At 51.4% G+C, this 20,018-nt stretch overlaps 15 non-coding genes across 15 annotated transcripts; all 15 read right to left on the bottom strand.

Moving 5' to 3' along the window:
• Positions 1 to 147: 147 nt before the first annotated feature.
• Positions 148 to 266, bottom strand: LOC126321549 (5S ribosomal RNA). The gene has a single exon (XR_007558317.1). It is a non-coding gene; the product is annotated as a 5S ribosomal RNA (ribosomal RNA).
• Positions 267 to 1,553: 1,287 nt separating this feature from the next.
• On the bottom strand, positions 1,554 to 1,672 carry LOC126321548 (5S ribosomal RNA). The gene has a single exon (XR_007558316.1). It is a non-coding gene; the product is annotated as a 5S ribosomal RNA (ribosomal RNA).
• Positions 1,673 to 2,958: 1,286 nt separating this feature from the next.
• LOC126321547 (5S ribosomal RNA) lies at positions 2,959 to 3,077 on the bottom strand. The gene has a single exon (XR_007558315.1). It is a non-coding gene; the product is annotated as a 5S ribosomal RNA (ribosomal RNA).
• Positions 3,078 to 4,364: 1,287 nt separating this feature from the next.
• LOC126321546 (5S ribosomal RNA) lies at positions 4,365 to 4,483 on the bottom strand. The gene has a single exon (XR_007558314.1). It is a non-coding gene; the product is annotated as a 5S ribosomal RNA (ribosomal RNA).
• A 1,290-nt stretch (positions 4,484 to 5,773) lies between these two features.
• LOC126321545 (5S ribosomal RNA) lies at positions 5,774 to 5,892 on the bottom strand. The gene has a single exon (XR_007558313.1). It is a non-coding gene; the product is annotated as a 5S ribosomal RNA (ribosomal RNA).
• Positions 5,893 to 7,178: 1,286 nt separating this feature from the next.
• On the bottom strand, positions 7,179 to 7,297 carry LOC126321544 (5S ribosomal RNA). The gene has a single exon (XR_007558312.1). It is a non-coding gene; the product is annotated as a 5S ribosomal RNA (ribosomal RNA).
• A 1,286-nt stretch (positions 7,298 to 8,583) lies between these two features.
• On the bottom strand, positions 8,584 to 8,702 carry LOC126321543 (5S ribosomal RNA). The gene has a single exon (XR_007558311.1). It is a non-coding gene; the product is annotated as a 5S ribosomal RNA (ribosomal RNA).
• Positions 8,703 to 9,989: 1,287 nt separating this feature from the next.
• On the bottom strand, positions 9,990 to 10,108 carry LOC126321542 (5S ribosomal RNA). Its single transcript, XR_007558310.1, has one exon. It is a non-coding gene; the product is annotated as a 5S ribosomal RNA (ribosomal RNA).
• A 1,287-nt stretch (positions 10,109 to 11,395) lies between these two features.
• On the bottom strand, positions 11,396 to 11,514 carry LOC126321541 (5S ribosomal RNA). Its single transcript, XR_007558309.1, has one exon. It is a non-coding gene; the product is annotated as a 5S ribosomal RNA (ribosomal RNA).
• A 1,290-nt stretch (positions 11,515 to 12,804) lies between these two features.
• Positions 12,805 to 12,923, bottom strand: LOC126321539 (5S ribosomal RNA). The gene has a single exon (XR_007558307.1). It is a non-coding gene; the product is annotated as a 5S ribosomal RNA (ribosomal RNA).
• Positions 12,924 to 14,209: 1,286 nt separating this feature from the next.
• Positions 14,210 to 14,328, bottom strand: LOC126321538 (5S ribosomal RNA). The gene has a single exon (XR_007558306.1). It is a non-coding gene; the product is annotated as a 5S ribosomal RNA (ribosomal RNA).
• Positions 14,329 to 15,615: 1,287 nt separating this feature from the next.
• Positions 15,616 to 15,734, bottom strand: LOC126321536 (5S ribosomal RNA). The gene has a single exon (XR_007558305.1). It is a non-coding gene; the product is annotated as a 5S ribosomal RNA (ribosomal RNA).
• A 1,286-nt stretch (positions 15,735 to 17,020) lies between these two features.
• Positions 17,021 to 17,139, bottom strand: LOC126321535 (5S ribosomal RNA). The gene has a single exon (XR_007558304.1). It is a non-coding gene; the product is annotated as a 5S ribosomal RNA (ribosomal RNA).
• A 1,287-nt stretch (positions 17,140 to 18,426) lies between these two features.
• Positions 18,427 to 18,545, bottom strand: LOC126321534 (5S ribosomal RNA). Its single transcript, XR_007558303.1, has one exon. It is a non-coding gene; the product is annotated as a 5S ribosomal RNA (ribosomal RNA).
• Positions 18,546 to 19,832: 1,287 nt separating this feature from the next.
• Positions 19,833 to 19,951, bottom strand: LOC126321550 (5S ribosomal RNA). Its single transcript, XR_007558318.1, has one exon. It is a non-coding gene; the product is annotated as a 5S ribosomal RNA (ribosomal RNA).
• Positions 19,952 to 20,018: the final 67 nt, after the last annotated feature.

Here is a 20,018-nt window from a genome sequence, read left to right as displayed (position 1 = left end):
ACAAACTGAGTTCATTACTGTAATTTCGCATCTTTCGTTTAATACAGTAGTTTAAAATGCTTGTGGAAGCATCTTTGTCGCACCTGAGAGTTTGTATGAAAAGAGGGCTGGCAGGTGTAGAGACATAAAATTTGAAAGAAGAGAGGGAGCCAACAGCACCCGGTGTTCCCAGGCGGTCACCCATCCAAGTACTAACCGGGCCCGATGTTGCTTAACTTCGGTGATCGGACGAGAACCGGTGTATTCAACATGGTATGGCCGTTGGCGTCCTTATACTGTAGCCGCACGGCACAAGAAGGATTCGCCTCTCCTCCCAATACACGCAATCGCCATTTTCGGTGGCACATTTGACGCAAAGCACGTCCTTCCACCTCGAAGGCGACGCGCAGTGCGGCGCGCCGCCACGTGGGTCAGACGCACAACACAGCTGCTCGTTGCACCGCCCGTCATTCGTTTGGTTCGTGCGGCCTCCGACACTCGCGGGAGACGCACCTTGTTATTGTTGTCCGTCGCAGGGATTGCGCGCGGCCGGGCGGCGGGTGGACTGCGCGGGGTGTGGCAGTGTCCTGCTGGACCGAGAGAAGCGTTCTCACCTGCCTGACACGCGTCGCGCTTCTAGATATTTGCGTAATTCGCACGGTGCATAATCGGCTGTCACCTTCCGTCCCGACTTGTCCCGACTTTGCTCGACTGCCGCTCGCTGCCGCTCGGGTCGCGGTCCATATGACAGCACAAGCACGAGGAACATCTGCGAGATGGGCGCGGGCCGAACCGGCGTGTCCGAGGCGACGTGTGCGGCCGTTCGGAGCTACCAGAGCAGCTCTGTGCCGCGCCGTGCCGTGGAAAGGTGCGAAAACATGCACACAAGACACAGGCTTTTCGACAAAGTATCCATCTCTTGTAGCGACGAAAGGTAAATTTTTGTTTACAAATTTGCCGTTGTGCACTGCTACAAAACAATATGCCCTGACGTATTTCACAACATTTCTGTCACTTCATACTGTTTTGTTATTTCCAGAGACTCTTTGGAAGTCTTCCTTGGCGCACTCTTTTCAAACTGAGTTCCTTAATATCGTATCTTACGATAGTTTAAAATCAGTATCGAAGCATCTTTGTCACATGAGAAAGGTAGCATGAAAAAACGGCTGGCAGGGGTAGCGACAAGAAAGCAAGAAATGAAGACAGCCAGAGTTCCCAGGCGGTCGCCGATCCGAATATAAACGTTGTTGCTTATCTTCGGTGGTCGGACGGGAACAGGTTTTTTTTTTTTTAATGTAGTTAGTTTTTGGAATTTAGCGCTCCTACAAAACAGTATTCTCTGACGCATTTCAAGAGCACATCTGTCGATTCGCAGTGTTTCGTTATTTTCAACGAGTTCCTATCACTCTTCCTCCGCGCATTCTTGTACAAACTGAGTTCATTACTGTAATTTCGCATCTTTCGTTTAATACAGTAGTTTAAAATGCTTGTGGAAGCATCTTTGTCGCACCTGAGAGTTTGTATGAAAAGAGGGCTGGCAGGTGTAGAGACATAAAATTTGAAAGAAGAGAGGGAGCCAACAGCACCCGGTGTTCCCAGGCGGTCACCCATCCAAGTACTAACCGGGCCCGATGTTGCTTAACTTCGGTGATCGGACGAGAACCGGTGTATTCAACATGGTATGGCCGTTGGCGTCCTTATACTGTAGCCGCACGGCACAAGAAGGATTCGCCTCTCCTCCCAATACACGCAATCGCCATTTTCGGTGGCACATTTGACGCAAAGCACGTCCTTCCACCTCGAAGGCGACGCGCAGTGCGGCGCGCCGCCACGTGGGTCAGACGCACAACACAGCTGCTCGTTGCACCGCCCGTCATTCGTTTGGTTCGTGCGGCCTCCGACACTCGCGGGAGACGCACCTTGTTATTGTTGTCCGTCGCAGGGATTGCGCGCGGCCGGGCGGCGGGTGGACTGCGCGGGGTGTGGCAGTGTCCTGCTGGACCGAGAGAAGCGTTCTCACCTGCCTGACACGCGTCGCGCTTCTAGATATTTGCGTAATTCGCACGGTGCATAATCGGCTGTCACCTTCCGTCCCGACTTGTCCCGACTTTGCTCGACTGCCGCTCGCTGCCGCTCGGGTCGCGGTCCATATGACAGCACAAGCACGAGGAACATCTGCGAGTTGGGCGCGGGCCGAACCGGCGTGTCCGAGGCGACGTGTGCGGCCGTTCGGAGCTACCAGAGCAGCTCTGTGCCGCGCCGTGCCGTGGAAAGGTGCGAAAACATGCACACAAGACACAGGCTTTTCGACAAAGTATCCATCTCTTGTAGCGACGAAAGGTAAATTTTTGTTTACAAATTTGCCGTTGTGCACTGCTACAAAACAATATGCCCTGACGTATTTCACAACATTTCTGTCACTTCATACTGTTTTGTTATTTCCAGAGACTCTTTGGAAGTCTTCCTTGGCGCACTCTTTTCAAACTGAGTTCCTTAATATCGTATCTTACGATAGTTTAAAATCAGTATCGAAGCATCTTTGTCACATGAGAAAGGTAGCATGAAAAAACGGCTGGCAGGGGTAGCGACAAGAAAGCAAGAAATGAAGACAGCCAGAGTTCCCAGGCGGTCGCCGATCCGAATATAAACGTTGTTGCTTATCTTCGGTGGTCGGACGGGAACAGGTTTTTTTTTTTTAATGTAGTTAGTTTTTGGAATTTAGCGCTCCTACAAAACAGTAGGCTCTGACGCATTTCAAGAGCACATCTGTCGATTCGCAGTGTTTCGTTATTTTCAACGAGTTCCTATCACTCTTCCTCCGCGCATTCTTGTACAAACTGAGTTCATTACTGTAATTTCGCATCTTTCGTTTAATACAGTAGTTTAAAATGCTTGTGGAAGCATCTTTGTCGCACCTGAGAGTTTGTATGAAAAGAGGGCTGGCAGGTGTAGAGACATAAAATTTGAAAGAAGAGAGGGAGCCAACAGCACCCGGTGTTCCCAGGCGGTCACCCATCCAAGTACTAACCGGGCCCGATGTTGCTTAACTTCGGTGATCGGACGAGAACCGGTGTATTCAACATGGTATGGCCGTTGGCGTCCTTATACTGTAGCCGCACGGCACAAGAAGGATTCGCCTCTCCTCCCAATACACGCAATCGCCATTTTCGGTGGCACATTTGACGCAAAGCACGTCCTTCCACCTCGAAGGCGACGCGCAGTGCGGCGCGCCGCCACGTGGGTCAGACGCACAACACAGCTGCTCGTTGCACCGCCCGTCATTCGTTTGGTTCGTGCGGCCTCCGACACTCGCGGGAGACGCACCTTGTTATTGTTGTCCGTCGCAGGGATTGCGCGCGGCCGGGCGGCGGGTGGACTGCGCGGGGTGTGGCAGTGTCCTGCTGGACCGAGAGAAGCGTTCTCACCTGCCTGACACGCGTCGCGCTTCTAGATATTTGCGTAATTCGCACGGTGCATAATCGGCTGTCACCTTCCGTCCCGACTTGTCCCGACTTTGCTCGACTGCCGCTCGCTGCCGCTCGGGTCGCGGTCCATATGACAGCACAAGCACGAGGAACATCTGCGAGATGGGCGCGGGCCGAACCGGCGTGTCCGAGGCGACGTGTGCGGCCGTTCGGAGCTACCAGAGCAGCTCTGTGCCGCGCCGTGCCGTGGAAAGGTGCGAAAACATGCACACAAGACACAGGCTTTTCGACAAAGTATCCATCTCTTGTAGCGACGAAAGGTAAATTTTTGTTTACAAATTTGCCGTTGTGCACTGCTACAAAACAATATGCCCTGACGTATTTCACAACATTTCTGTCACTTCATACTGTTTTGTTATTTCCAGAGACTCTTTGGAAGTCTTCCTTGGCGCACTCTTTTCAAACTGAGTTCCTTAATATCGTATCTTACGATAGTTTAAAATCAGTATCGAAGCATCTTTGTCACATGAGAAAGGTAGCATGAAAAAACGGCTGGCAGGGGTAGCGACAAGAAAGCAAGAAATGAAGACAGCCAGAGTTCCCAGGCGGTCGCCGATCCGAATATAAACGTTGTTGCTTATCTTCGGTGGTCGGACGGGAACAGGTTTTTTTTTTTTTAATGTAGTTAGTTTTTGGAATTTAGCGCTCCTACAAAACAGTATTCTCTGACGCATTTCAAGAGCACATCTGTCGATTCGCAGTGTTTCGTTATTTTCAACGAGTTCCTATCACTCTTCCTCCGCGCATTCTTGTACAAACTGAGTTCATTACTGTAATTTCGCATCTTTCGTTTAATACAGTAGTTTAAAATGCTTGTGGAAGCATCTTTGTCGCACCTGAGAGTTTGTATGAAAAGAGGGCTGGCAGGTGTAGAGACATAAAATTTGAAAGAAGAGAGGGAGCCAACAGCACCCGGTGTTCCCAGGCGGTCACCCATCCAAGTACTAACCGGGCCCGATGTTGCTTAACTTCGGTGATCGGACGAGAACCGGTGTATTCAACATGGTATGGCCGTTGGCGTCCTTATACTGTAGCCGCACGGCACAAGAAGGATTCGCCTCTCCTCCCAATACACGCAATCGCCATTTTCGGTGGCACATTTGACGCAAAGCACGTCCTTCCACCTCGAAGGCGACGCGCAGTGCGGCGCGCCGCCACGTGGGTCAGACGCACAACACAGCTGCTCGTTGCACCGCCCGTCATTCGTTTGGTTCGTGCGGCCTCCGACACTCGCGGGAGACGCACCTTGTTATTGTTGTCCGTCGCAGGGATTGCGCGCGGCCGGGCGGCGGGTGGACTGCGCGGGGTGTGGCAGTGTCCTGCTGGACCGAGAGAAGCGTTCTCACCTGCCTGACACGCGTCGCGCTTCTAGATATTTGCGTAATTCGCACGGTGCATAATCGGCTGTCACCTTCCGTCCCGACTTGTCCCGACTTTGCTCGACTGCCGCTCGCTGCCGCTCGGGTCGCGGTCCATATGACAGCACAAGCACGAGGAACATCTGCGAGATGGGCGCGGGCCGAACCGGCGTGTCCGAGGCGACGTGTGCGGCCGTTCGGAGCTACCAGAGCAGCTCTGTGCCGCGCCGTGCCGTGGAAAGGTGCGAAAACATGCACACAAGACACAGGCTTTTCGACAAAGTATCCATCTCTTGTAGCGACGAAAGGTAAATTTTTGTTTACAAATTTGCCGTTGTGCACTGCTACAAAACAATATGCCCTGACGTATTTCACAACATTTCTGTCACTTCATACTGTTTTGTTATTTCCAGAGACTCTTTGGAAGTCTTCCTTGGCGCACTCTTTTCAAACTGAGTTCCTTAATATCGTATCTTACGATAGTTTAAAATCAGTATCGAAGCATCTTTGTCACATGAGAAAGGTAGCATGAAAAAACGGCTGGCAGGGGTAGCGACAAGAAAGCAAGAAATGAAGACAGCCAGAGTTCCCAGGCGGTCGCCGATCCGAATATAAACGTTGTTGCTTATCTTCGGTGGTCGGACGGGAACAGGTTTTTTTTTTTTTTTTAATGTAGTTAGTTTTTGGAATTTAGCGCTCCTACAAAACAGTAGGCTCTGACGCATTTCAAGAGCACATCTGTCGATTCGCAGTGTTTCGTTATTTTCAACGAGTTCCTATCACTCTTCCTCCGCGCATTCTTGTACAAACTGAGTTCATTACTGTAATTTCGCATCTTTCGTTTAATACAGTAGTTTAAAATGCTTGTGGAAGCATCTTTGTCGCACCTGAGAGTTTGTATGAAAAGAGGGCTGGCAGGTGTAGAGACATAAAATTTGAAAGAAGAGAGGGAGCCAACAGCACCCGGTGTTCCCAGGCGGTCACCCATCCAAGTACTAACCGGGCCCGATGTTGCTTAACTTCGGTGATCGGACGAGAACCGGTGTATTCAACATGGTATGGCCGTTGGCGTCCTTATACTGTAGCCGCACGGCACAAGAAGGATTCGCCTCTCCTCCCAATACACGCAATCGCCATTTTCGGTGGCACATTTGACGCAAAGCACGTCCTTCCACCTCGAAGGCGACGCGCAGTGCGGCGCGCCGCCACGTGGGTCAGACGCACAACACAGCTGCTCGTTGCACCGCCCGTCATTCGTTTGGTTCGTGCGGCCTCCGACACTCGCGGGAGACGCACCTTGTTATTGTTGTCCGTCGCAGGGATTGCGCGCGGCCGGGCGGCGGGTGGACTGCGCGGGGTGTGGCAGTGTCCTGCTGGACCGAGAGAAGCGTTCTCACCTGCCTGACACGCGTCGCGCTTCTAGATATTTGCGTAATTCGCACGGTGCATAATCGGCTGTCACCTTCCGTCCCGACTTGTCCCGACTTTGCTCGACTGCCGCTCGCTGCCGCTCGGGTCGCGGTCCATATGACAGCACAAGCACGAGGAACATCTGCGAGATGGGCGCGGGCCGAACCGGCGTGTCCGAGGCGACGTGTGCGGCCGTTCGGAGCTACCAGAGCAGCTCTGTGCCGCGCCGTGCCGTGGAAAGGTGCGAAAACATGCACACAAGACACAGGCTTTTCGACAAAGTATCCATCTCTTGTAGCGACGAAAGGTAAATTTTTGTTTACAAATTTGCCGTTGTGCACTGCTACAAAACAATATGCCCTGACGTATTTCACAACATTTCTGTCACTTCATACTGTTTTGTTATTTCCAGAGACTCTTTGGAAGTCTTCCTTGGCGCACTCTTTTCAAACTGAGTTCCTTAATATCGTATCTTACGATAGTTTAAAATCAGTATCGAAGCATCTTTGTCACATGAGAAAGGTAGCATGAAAAAACGGCTGGCAGGGGTAGCGACAAGAAAGCAAGAAATGAAGACAGCCAGAGTTCCCAGGCGGTCGCCGATCCGAATATAAACGTTGTTGCTTATCTTCGGTGGTCGGACGGGAACAGGTTTTTTTTTTTTAATGTAGTTAGTTTTTGGAATTTAGCGCTCCTACAAAACAGTAGGCTCTGACGCATTTCAAGAGCACATCTGTCGATTCGCAGTGTTTCGTTATTTTCAACGAGTTCCTATCACTCTTCCTCCGCGCATTCTTGTACAAACTGAGTTCATTACTGTAATTTCGCATCTTTCGTTTAATACAGTAGTTTAAAATGCTTGTGGAAGCATCTTTGTCGCACCTGAGAGTTTGTATGAAAAGAGGGCTGGCAGGTGTAGAGACATAAAATTTGAAAGAAGAGAGGGAGCCAACAGCACCCGGTGTTCCCAGGCGGTCACCCATCCAAGTACTAACCGGGCCCGATGTTGCTTAACTTCGGTGATCGGACGAGAACCGGTGTATTCAACATGGTATGGCCGTTGGCGTCCTTATACTGTAGCCGCACGGCACAAGAAGGATTCGCCTCTCCTCCCAATACACGCAATCGCCATTTTCGGTGGCACATTTGACGCAAAGCACGTCCTTCCACCTCGAAGGCGACGCGCAGTGCGGCGCGCCGCCACGTGGGTCAGACGCACAACACAGCTGCTCGTTGCACCGCCCGTCATTCGTTTGGTTCGTGCGGCCTCCGACACTCGCGGGAGACGCACCTTGTTATTGTTGTCCGTCGCAGGGATTGCGCGCGGCCGGGCGGCGGGTGGACTGCGCGGGGTGTGGCAGTGTCCTGCTGGACCGAGAGAAGCGTTCTCACCTGCCTGACACGCGTCGCGCTTCTAGATATTTGCGTAATTCGCACGGTGCATAATCGGCTGTCACCTTCCGTCCCGACTTGTCCCGACTTTGCTCGACTGCCGCTCGCTGCCGCTCGGGTCGCGGTCCATATGACAGCACAAGCACGAGGAACATCTGCGAGATGGGCGCGGGCCGAACCGGCGTGTCCGAGGCGACGTGTGCGGCCGTTCGGAGCTACCAGAGCAGCTCTGTGCCGCGCCGTGCCGTGGAAAGGTGCGAAAACATGCACACAAGACACAGGCTTTTCGACAAAGTATCCATCTCTTGTAGCGACGAAAGGTAAATTTTTGTTTACAAATTTGCCGTTGTGCACTGCTACAAAACAATATGCCCTGACGTATTTCACAACATTTCTGTCACTTCATACTGTTTTGTTATTTCCAGAGACTCTTTGGAAGTCTTCCTTGGCGCACTCTTTTCAAACTGAGTTCCTTAATATCGTATCTTACGATAGTTTAAAATCAGTATCGAAGCATCTTTGTCACATGAGAAAGGTAGCATGAAAAAACGGCTGGCAGGGGTAGCGACAAGAAAGCAAGAAATGAAGACAGCCAGAGTTCCCAGGCGGTCGCCGATCCGAATATAAACGTTGTTGCTTATCTTCGGTGGTCGGACGGGAACAGGTTTTTTTTTTTTAATGTAGTTAGTTTTTGGAATTTAGCGCTCCTACAAAACAGTATTCTCTGACGCATTTCAAGAGCACATCTGTCGATTCGCAGTGTTTCGTTATTTTCAACGAGTTCCTATCACTCTTCCTCCGCGCATTCTTGTACAAACTGAGTTCATTACTGTAATTTCGCATCTTTCGTTTAATACAGTAGTTTAAAATGCTTGTGGAAGCATCTTTGTCGCACCTGAGAGTTTGTATGAAAAGAGGGCTGGCAGGTGTAGAGACATAAAATTTGAAAGAAGAGAGGGAGCCAACAGCACCCGGTGTTCCCAGGCGGTCACCCATCCAAGTACTAACCGGGCCCGATGTTGCTTAACTTCGGTGATCGGACGAGAACCGGTGTATTCAACATGGTATGGCCGTTGGCGTCCTTATACTGTAGCCGCACGGCACAAGAAGGATTCGCCTCTCCTCCCAATACACGCAATCGCCATTTTCGGTGGCACATTTGACGCAAAGCACGTCCTTCCACCTCGAAGGCGACGCGCAGTGCGGCGCGCCGCCACGTGGGTCAGACGCACAACACAGCTGCTCGTTGCACCGCCCGTCATTCGTTTGGTTCGTGCGGCCTCCGACACTCGCGGGAGACGCACCTTGTTATTGTTGTCCGTCGCAGGGATTGCGCGCGGCCGGGCGGCGGGTGGACTGCGCGGGGTGTGGCAGTGTCCTGCTGGACCGAGAGAAGCGTTCTCACCTGCCTGACACGCGTCGCGCTTCTAGATATTTGCGTAATTCGCACGGTGCATAATCGGCTGTCACCTTCCGTCCCGACTTGTCCCGACTTTGCTCGACTGCCGCTCGCTGCCGCTCGGGTCGCGGTCCATATGACAGCACAAGCACGAGGAACATCTGCGAGATGGGCGCGGGCCGAACCGGCGTGTCCGAGGCGACGTGTGCGGCCGTTCGGAGCTACCAGAGCAGCTCTGTGCCGCGCCGTGCCGTGGAAAGGTGCGAAAACATGCACACAAGACACAGGCTTTTCGACAAAGTATCCATCTCTTGTAGCGACGAAAGGTAAATTTTTGTTTACAAATTTGCCGTTGTGCACTGCTACAAAACAATATGCCCTGACGTATTTCACAACATTTCTGTCACTTCATACTGTTTTGTTATTTCCAGAGACTCTTTGGAAGTCTTCCTTGGCGCACTCTTTTCAAACTGAGTTCCTTAATATCGTATCTTACGATAGTTTAAAATCAGTATCGAAGCATCTTTGTCACATGAGAAAGGTAGCATGAAAAAACGGCTGGCAGGGGTAGCGACAAGAAAGCAAGAAATGAAGACAGCCAGAGTTCCCAGGCGGTCGCCGATCCGAATATAAACGTTGTTGCTTATCTTCGGTGGTCGGACGGGAACAGGTTTTTTTTTTTTTAATGTAGTTAGTTTTTGGAATTTAGCGCTCCTACAAAACAGTAGGCTCTGACGCATTTCAAGAGCACATCTGTCGATACGCAGTGTTTCGTTATTTTCAACGAGTTCCTATCACTCTTCCTCCGCGCATTCTTGTACAAACTGAGTTCATTACTGTAATTTCGCATCTTTCGTTTAATACAGTAGTTTAAAATGCTTGTGGAAGCATCTTTGTCGCACCTGAGAGTTTGTATGAAAAGAGGGCTGGCAGGTGTAGAGACATAAAATTTGAAAGAAGAGAGGGAGCCAACAGCACCCGGTGTTCCCAGGCGGTCACCCATCCAAGTACTAACCGGGCCCGATGTTGCTTAACTTCGGTGATCGGACGAGAACCGGTGTATTCAACATGGTATGGCCGTTGGCGTCCTTATACTGTAGCCGCACGGCACAAGAAGGATTCGCCTCTCCTCCCAATACACGCAATCGCCATTTTCGGTGGCACATTTGACGCAAAGCACGTCCTTCCACCTCGAAGGCGACGCGCAGTGCGGCGCGCCGCCACGTGGGTCAGACGCACAACACAGCTGCTCGTTGCACCGCCCGTCATTCGTTTGGTTCGTGCGGCCTCCGACACTCGCGGGAGACGCACCTTGTTATTGTTGTCCGTCGCAGGGATTGCGCGCGGCCGGGCGGCGGGTGGACTGCGCGGGGTGTGGCAGTGTCCTGCTGGACCGAGAGAAGCGTTCTCACCTGCCTGACACGCGTCGCGCTTCTAGATATTTGCGTAATTCGCACGGTGCATAATCGGCTGTCACCTTCCGTCCCGACTTGTCCCGACTTTGCTCGACTGCCGCTCGCTGCCGCTCGGGTCGCGGTCCATATGACAGCACAAGCACGAGGAACATCTGCGAGATGGGCGCGGGCCGAACCGGCGTGTCCGAGGCGACGTGTGCGGCCGTTCGGAGCTACCAGAGCAGCTCTGTGCCGCGCCGTGCCGTGGAAAGGTGCGAAAACATGCACACAAGACACAGGCTTTTCGACAAAGTATCCATCTCTTGTAGCGACGAAAGGTAAATTTTTGTTTACAAATTTGCCGTTGTGCACTGCTACAAAACAATATGCCCTGACGTATTTCACAACATTTCTGTCACTTCATACTGTTTTGTTATTTCCAGAGACTCTTTGGAAGTCTTCCTTGGCGCACTCTTTTCAAACTGAGTTCCTTAATATCGTATCTTACGATAGTTTAAAATCAGTATCGAAGCATCTTTGTCACATGAGAAAGGTAGCATGAAAAAACGGCTGGCAGGGGTAGCGACAAGAAAGCAAGAAATGAAGACAGCCAGAGTTCCCAGGCGGTCGCCGATCCGAATATAAACGTTGTTGCTTATCTTCGGTGGTCGGACGGGAACAGGTTTTTTTTTTTTTAATGTAGTTAGTTTTTGGAATTTAGCGCTCCTACAAAACAGTATTCTCTGACGCATTTCAAGAGCACATCTGTCGATTCGCAGTGTTTCGTTATTTTCAACGAGTTCCTATCACTCTTCCTCCGCGCATTCTTGTACAAACTGAGTTCATTACTGTAATTTCGCATCTTTCGTTTAATACAGTAGTTTAAAATGCTTGTGGAAGCATCTTTGTCGCACCTGAGAGTTTGTATGAAAAGAGGGCTGGCAGGTGTAGAGACATAAAATTTGAAAGAAGAGAGGGAGCCAACAGCACCCGGTGTTCCCAGGCGGTCACCCATCCAAGTACTAACCGGGCCCGATGTTGCTTAACTTCGGTGATCGGACGAGAACCGGTGTATTCAACATGGTATGGCCGTTGGCGTCCTTATACTGTAGCCGCACGGCACAAGAAGGATTCGCCTCTCCTCCCAATACACGCAATCGCCATTTTCGGTGGCACATTTGACGCAAAGCACGTCCTTCCACCTCGAAGGCGACGCGCAGTGCGGCGCGCCGCCACGTGGGTCAGACGCACAACACAGCTGCTCGTTGCACCGCCCGTCATTCGTTTGGTTCGTGCGGCCTCCGACACTCGCGGGAGACGCACCTTGTTATTGTTGTCCGTCGCAGGGATTGCGCGCGGCCGGGCGGCGGGTGGACTGCGCGGGGTGTGGCAGTGTCCTGCTGGACCGAGAGAAGCGTTCTCACCTGCCTGACACGCGTCGCGCTTCTAGATATTTGCGTAATTCGCACGGTGCATAATCGGCTGTCACCTTCCGTCCCGACTTGTCCCGACTTTGCTCGACTGCCGCTCGCTGCCGCTCGGGTCGCGGTCCATATGACAGCACAAGCACGAGGAACATCTGCGAGATGGGCGCGGGCCGAACCGGCGTGTCCGAGGCGACGTGTGCGGCCGTTCGGAGCTACCAGAGCAGCTCTGTGCCGCGCCGTGCCGTGGAAAGGTGCGAAAACATGCACACAAGACACAGGCTTTTCGACAAAGTATCCATCTCTTGTAGCGACGAAAGGTAAATTTTTGTTTACAAATTTGCCGTTGTGCACTGCTACAAAACAATATGCCCTGACGTATTTCACAACATTTCTGTCACTTCATACTGTTTTGTTATTTCCAGAGACTCTTTGGAAGTCTTCCTTGGCGCACTCTTTTCAAACTGAGTTCCTTAATATCGTATCTTACGATAGTTTAAAATCAGTATCGAAGCATCTTTGTCACATGAGAAAGGTAGCATGAAAAAACGGCTGGCAGGGGTAGCGACAAGAAAGCAAGAAATGAAGACAGCCAGAGTTCCCAGGCGGTCGCCGATCCGAATATAAACGTTGTTGCTTATCTTCGGTGGTCGGACGGGAACAGGTTTTTTTTTTTTTTTTAATGTAGTTAGTTTTTGGAATTTAGCGCTCCTACAAAACAGTAGGCTCTGACGCATTTCAAGAGCACATCTGTCGATTCGCAGTGTTTCGTTATTTTCAACGAGTTCCTATCACTCTTCCTCCGCGCATTCTTGTACAAACTGAGTTCATTACTGTAATTTCGCATCTTTCGTTTAATACAGTAGTTTAAAATGCTTGTGGAAGCATCTTTGTCGCACCTGAGAGTTTGTATGAAAAGAGGGCTGGCAGGTGTAGAGACATAAAATTTGAAAGAAGAGAGGGAGCCAACAGCACCCGGTGTTCCCAGGCGGTCACCCATCCAAGTACTAACCGGGCCCGATGTTGCTTAACTTCGGTGATCGGACGAGAACCGGTGTATTCAACATGGTATGGCCGTTGGCGTCCTTATACTGTAGCCGCACGGCACAAGAAGGATTCGCCTCTCCTCCCAATACACGCAATCGCCATTTTCGGTGGCACATTTGACGCAAAGCACGTCCTTCCACCTCGAAGGCGACGCGCAGTGCGGCGCGCCGCCACGTGGGTCAGACGCACAACACAGCTGCTCGTTGCACCGCCCGTCATTCGTTTGGTTCGTGCGGCCTCCGACACTCGCGGGAGACGCACCTTGTTATTGTTGTCCGTCGCAGGGATTGCGCGCGGCCGGGCGGCGGGTGGACTGCGCGGGGTGTGGCAGTGTCCTGCTGGACCGAGAGAAGCGTTCTCACCTGCCTGACACGCGTCGCGCTTCTAGATATTTGCGTAATTCGCACGGTGCATAATCGGCTGTCACCTTCCGTCCCGACTTGTCCCGACTTTGCTCGACTGCCGCTCGCTGCCGCTCGGGTCGCGGTCCATATGACAGCACAAGCACGAGGAACATCTGCGAGATGGGCGCGGGCCGAACCGGCGTGTCCGAGGCGACGTGTGCGGCCGTTCGGAGCTACCAGAGCAGCTCTGTGCCGCGCCGTGCCGTGGAAAGGTGCGAAAACATGCACACAAGACACAGGCTTTTCGACAAAGTATCCATCTCTTGTAGCGACGAAAGGTAAATTTTTGTTTACAAATTTGCCGTTGTGCACTGCTACAAAACAATATGCCCTGACGTATTTCACAACATTTCTGTCACTTCATACTGTTTTGTTATTTCCAGAGACTCTTTGGAAGTCTTCCTTGGCGCACTCTTTTCAAACTGAGTTCCTTAATATCGTATCTTACGATAGTTTAAAATCAGTATCGAAGCATCTTTGTCACATGAGAAAGGTAGCATGAAAAAACGGCTGGCAGGGGTAGCGACAAGAAAGCAAGAAATGAAGACAGCCAGAGTTCCCAGGCGGTCGCCGATCCGAATATAAACGTTGTTGCTTATCTTCGGTGGTCGGACGGGAACAGGTTTTTTTTTTTTAATGTAGTTAGTTTTTGGAATTTAGCGCTCCTACAAAACAGTAGGCTCTGACGCATTTCAAGAGCACATCTGTCGATTCGCAGTGTTTCGTTATTTTCAACGAGTTCCTATCACTCTTCCTCCGCGCATTCTTGTACAAACTGAGTTCATTACTGTAATTTCGCATCTTTCGTTTAATACAGTAGTTTAAAATGCTTGTGGAAGCATCTTTGTCGCACCTGAGAGTTTGTATGAAAAGAGGGCTGGCAGGTGTAGAGACATAAAATTTGAAAGAAGAGAGGGAGCCAACAGCACCCGGTGTTCCCAGGCGGTCACCCATCCAAGTACTAACCGGGCCCGATGTTGCTTAACTTCGGTGATCGGACGAGAACCGGTGTATTCAACATGGTATGGCCGTTGGCGTCCTTATACTGTAGCCGCACGGCACAAGAAGGATTCGCCTCTCCTCCCAATACACGCAATCGCCATTTTCGGTGGCACATTTGACGCAAAGCACGTCCTTCCACCTCGAAGGCGACGCGCAGTGCGGCGCGCCGCCACGTGGGTCAGACGCACAACACAGCTGCTCGTTGCACCGCCCGTCATTCGTTTGGTTCGTGCGGCCTCCGACACTCGCGGGAGACGCACCTTGTTATTGTTGTCCGTCGCAGGGATTGCGCGCGGCCGGGCGGCGGGTGGACTGCGCGGGGTGTGGCAGTGTCCTGCTGGACCGAGAGAAGCGTTCTCACCTGCCTGACACGCGTCGCGCTTCTAGATATTTGCGTAATTCGCACGGTGCATAATCGGCTGTCACCTTCCGTCCCGACTTGTCCCGACTTTGCTCGACTGCCGCTCGCTGCCGCTCGGGTCGCGGTCCATATGACAGCACAAGCACGAGGAACATCTGCGAGATGGGCGCGGGCCGAACCGGCGTGTCCGAGGCGACGTGTGCGGCCGTTCGGAGCTACCAGAGCAGCTCTGTGCCGCGCCGTGCCGTGGAAAGGTGCGAAAACATGCACACAAGACACAGGCTTTTCGACAAAGTATCCATCTCTTGTAGCGACGAAAGGTAAATTTTTGTTTACAAATTTGCCGTTGTGCACTGCTACAAAACAATATGCCCTGACGTATTTCACAACATTTCTGTCACTTCATACTGTTTTGTTATTTCCAGAGACTCTTTGGAAGTCTTCCTTGGCGCACTCTTTTCAAACTGAGTTCCTTAATATCGTATCTTACGATAGTTTAAAATCAGTATCGAAGCATCTTTGTCACATGAGAAAGGTAGCATGAAAAAACGGCTGGCAGGGGTAGCGACAAGAAAGCAAGAAATGAAGACAGCCAGAGTTCCCAGGCGGTCGCCGATCCGAATATAAACGTTGTTGCTTATCTTCGGTGGTCGGACGGGAACAGGTTTTTTTTTTTTTAATGTAGTTAGTTTTTGGAATTTAGCGCTCCTACAAAACAGTAGGCTCTGACGCATTTCAAGAGCACATCTGTCGATTCGCAGTGTTTCGTTATTTTCAACGAGTTCCTATCACTCTTCCTCCGCGCATTCTTGTACAAACTGAGTTCATTACTGTAATTTCGCATCTTTCGTTTAATACAGTAGTTTAAAATGCTTGTGGAAGCATCTTTGTCGCACCTGAGAGTTTGTATGAAAAGAGGGCTGGCAGGTGTAGAGACATAAAATTTGAAAGAAGAGAGGGAGCCAACAGCACCCGGTGTTCCCAGGCGGTCACCCATCCAAGTACTAACCGGGCCCGATGTTGCTTAACTTCGGTGATCGGACGAGAACCGGTGTATTCAACATGGTATGGCCGTTGGCGTCCTTATACTGTAGCCGCACGGCACAAGAAGGATTCGCCTCTCCTCCCAATACACGCAATCGCCATTTTCGGTGGCACATTTGACGCAAAGCACGTCCTTCCACCTCGAAGGCGACGCGCAGTGCGGCGCGCCGCCACGTGGGTCAGACGCACAACACAGCTGCTCGTTGCACCGCCCGTCATTCGTTTGGTTCGTGCGGCCTCCGACACTCGCGGGAGACGCACCTTGTTATTGTTGTCCGTCGCAGGGATTGCGCGCGGCCGGGCGGCGGGTGGACTGCGCGGGGTGTGGCAGTGTCCTGCTGGACCGAGAGAAGCGTTCTCACCTGCCTGACACGCGTCGCGCTTCTAGATATTTGCGTAATTCGCACGGTGCATAATCGGCTGTCACCTTCCGTCCCGACTTGTCCCGACTTTGCTCGACTGCCGCTCGCTGCCGCTCGGGTCGCGGTCCATATGACAGCACAAGCACGAGGAACATCTGCGAGATGGGCGCGGGCCGAACCGGCGTGTCCGAGGCGACGTGTGCGGCCGTTCGGAGCTACCAGAGCAGCTCTGTGCCGCGCCGTGCCGTGGAAAGGTGCGAAAACATGCACACAAGACACAGGCTTTTCGACAAAGTATCCATCTCTTGTAGCGACGAAAGGTAAATTTTTGTTTACAAATTTGCCGTTGTGCACTGCTACAAAACAATATGCCCTGACGTATTTCACAACATTTCTGTCACTTCATACTGTTTTGTTATTTCCAGAGACTCTTTGGAAGTCTTCCTTGGCGCACTCTTTTCAAACTGAGTTCCTTAATATCGTATCTTACGATAGTTTAAAATCAGTATCGAAGCATCTTTGTCACATGAGAAAGGTAGCATGAAAAAACGGCTGGCAGGGGTAGCGACAAGAAAGCAAGAAATGAAGACAGCCAGAGTTCCCAGGCGGTCGCCGATCCGAATATAAACGTTGTTGCTTATCTTCGGTGGTCGGACGGGAACAGGTTTTTTTTTTTTAATGTAGTTAGTTTTTGGAATTTAGCGCTCCTACAAAACAGTAGGCTCTGACGCATTTCAAGAGCACATCTGTCGATTCGCAGTGTTTCGTTATTTTCAACGAGTTCCTATCACTCTTCCTCCGCGCATTCTTGTACAAACTGAGTTCATTACTGTAATTTCGCATCTTTCGTTTAATACAGTAGTTTAAAATGCTTGTGGAAGCATCTTTGTCGCACCTGAGAGTTTGTATGAAAAGAGGGCTGGCAGGTGTAGAGACATAAAATTTGAAAGAAGAGAGGGAGCCAACAGCACCCGGTGTTCCCAGGCGGTCACCCATCCAAGTACTAACCGGGCCCGATGTTGCTTAACTTCGGTGATCGGACGAGAACCGGTGTATTCAACATGGTATGGCCGTTGGCGTCCTTATACTGTAGCCGCACGGCACAAGAAGGATTCGCCTCTCCTCCCAATACACGCAATCGCCATTTTCGGTGGCACATTTGACGCAAAGCACGTCCTTCCACCTCGAAGGCGACGCGCAGTGCGGCGCGCCGCCACGTGGGTCAGACGCACAACACAGCTGCTCGTTGCACCGCCCGTCATTCGTTTGGTTCGTGCGGCCTCCGACACTCGCGGGAGACGCACCTTGTTATTGTTGTCCGTCGCAGGGATTGCGCGCGGCCGGGCGGCGGGTGGACTGCGCGGGGTGTGGCAGTGTCCTGCTGGACCGAGAGAAGCGTTCTCACCTGCCTGACACGCGTCGCGCTTCTAGATATTTGCGTAATTCGCACGGTGCATAATCGGCTGTCACCTTCCGTCCCGACTTGTCCCGACTTTGCTCGACTGCCGCTCGCTGCCGCTCGGGTCGCGGTCCATATGACAGCACAAGCACGAGGAACATCTGCGAGATGGGCGCGGGCCGAACCGGCGTGTCCGAGGCGACGTGTGCGGCCGTTCGGAGCTACCAGAGCAGCTCTGTGCCGCGCCGTGCCGTGGAAAGGTGCGAAAACATGCACACAAGACACAGGCTTTTCGACAAAGTATCCATCTCTTGTAGCGACGAAAGGTAAATTTTTGTTTACAAATTTGCCGTTGTGCACTGCTACAAAACAATATGCCCTGACGTATTTCACAACATTTCTGTCACTTCATACTGTTTTGTTATTTCCAGAGACTCTTTGGAAGTCTTCCTTGGCGCACTCTTTTCAAACTGAGTTCCTTAATATCGTATCTTACGATAGTTTAAAATCAGTATCGAAGCATCTTTGTCACATGAGAAAGGTAGCATGAAAAAACGGCTGGCAGGGGTAGCGACAAGAAAGCAAGAAATGAAGACAGCCAGAGTTCCCAGGCGGTCGCCGATCCGAATATAAACGTTGTTGCTTATCTTCGGTGGTCGGACGGGAACAGGTTTTTTTTTTTTTAATGTAGTTAGTTTTTGGAATTTAGCGCTCCTACAAAACAGTATTCTCTGACGCATTTCAAGAGCACATCTGTCGATTCGCAGTGTTTCGTTATTTTCAACGAGTTCCTATCACTCTTCCTCCGCGCATTCTTGTACAAACTGAGTTCATTACTGTAATTTCGCATCTTTCGTTTAATACAGTAGTTTAAAATGCTTGTGGAAGCATCTTTGTCGCACCTGAGAGTTTGTATGAAAAGAGGGCTGGCAGGTGTAGAGACATAAAATTTGAAAGAAGAGAGGGAGCCAACAGCACCCGGTGTTCCCAGGCGGTCACCCATCCAAGTACTAACCGGGCCCGATGTTGCTTAACTTCGGTGATCGGACGAGAACCGGTGTATTCAACATGGTATGGCCGTTGGCGTCCTTATACTGTAGCCGCACGGCACAAGAAGGATTCGCCTCTCCTCCCAATACACGCAATCGCCATTTTCGGTGGCACATTTGACGCAAAGCACGTCCTTCCACCTCGAAGGCGACGCGCAGTGCGGCGCGCCGCCACGTGGGTCAGACGCACAACACAGCTGCTCGTTGCACCGCCCGTCATTCGTTTGGTTCGTGCGGCCTCCGACACTCGCGGGAGACGCACCTTGTTATTGTTGTCCGTCGCAGGGATTGCGCGCGGCCGGGCGGCGGGTGGACTGCGCGGGGTGTGGCAGTGTCCTGCTGGACCGAGAGAAGCGTTCTCACCTGCCTGACACGCGTCGCGCTTCTAGATATTTGCGTAATTCGCACGGTGCATAATCGGCTGTCACCTTCCGTCCCGACTTGTCCCGACTTTGCTCGACTGCCGCTCGCTGCCGCTCGGGTCGCGGTCCATATGACAGCACAAGCACGAGGAACATCTGCGAGATGGGCGCGGGCCGAACCGGCGTGTCCGAGGCGACGTGTGCGGCCGTTCGGAGCTACCAGAGCAGCTCTGTGCCGCGCCGTGCCGTGGAAAGGTGCGAAAACATGCACACAAGACACAGGCTTTTCGACAAAGTATCCATCTCTTGTAGCGACGAAAGGTAAATTTTTGTTTACAAATTTGCCGTTGTGCACTGCTACAAAACAATATGCCCTGACGTATTTCACAACATTTCTGTCACTTCATACTGTTTTGTTATTTCCAGAGACTCTTTGGAAGTCTTCCTTGGCGCACTCTTTTCAAACTGAGTTCCTTAATATCGTATCTTACGATAGTTTAAAATCAGTATCGAAGCATCTTTGTCACATGAGAAAGGTAGCATGAAAAAACGGCTGGCAGGGGTAGCGACAAGAAAGCAAGAAATGAAGACAGCCAGAGTTCCCAGGCGGTCGCCGATCCGAATATAAACGTTGTTGCTTATCTTCGGTGGTCGGACGGGAACAGGTTTTTTTTTTTTTAATGTAGTTAGTTTTTGGAATTTAGCGCTCCTACAAAACAGTAGGCTCTGACGCATTTCAAGAGCACATCTGTCGATACGCAGTGTTTCGTTATTTTCAACGAGTTCCTATCACTCTTCCTCCGCGCATTCTTGTACAAACTGAGTTCATTACTGTAATTTCGCATCTTTCGTTTAATACAGTAGTTTAAAATGCTTGTGGAAGCATCTTTGTCGCACCTGAGAGTTTGTATGAAAAGAGGGCTGGCAGGTGTAGAGACATAAAATTTGAAAGAAGAGAGGGAGCCAACAGCACCCGGTGTTCCCAGGCGGTCACCCATCCAAGTACTAACCGGGCCCGATGTTGCTTAACTTCGGTGATCGGACGAGAACCGGTGTATTCAACATGGTATGACCGTTGGCGTCCTTATACTGTAGCCGCACGGCACAAGAAGGATTCGCCTCTCCTCCCAATACACGCAATCGCCAT

The sequence above is a fragment of the Schistocerca gregaria genome, unplaced genomic scaffold (assembly GCF_023897955.1).
Source record: "Schistocerca gregaria isolate iqSchGreg1 unplaced genomic scaffold, iqSchGreg1.2 ptg000749l, whole genome shotgun sequence".
NCBI lineage: Eukaryota > Metazoa > Arthropoda > Insecta > Orthoptera > Acrididae > Schistocerca > Schistocerca gregaria.
This window is presented reverse-complemented; position numbering and strand designations above follow the sequence as displayed.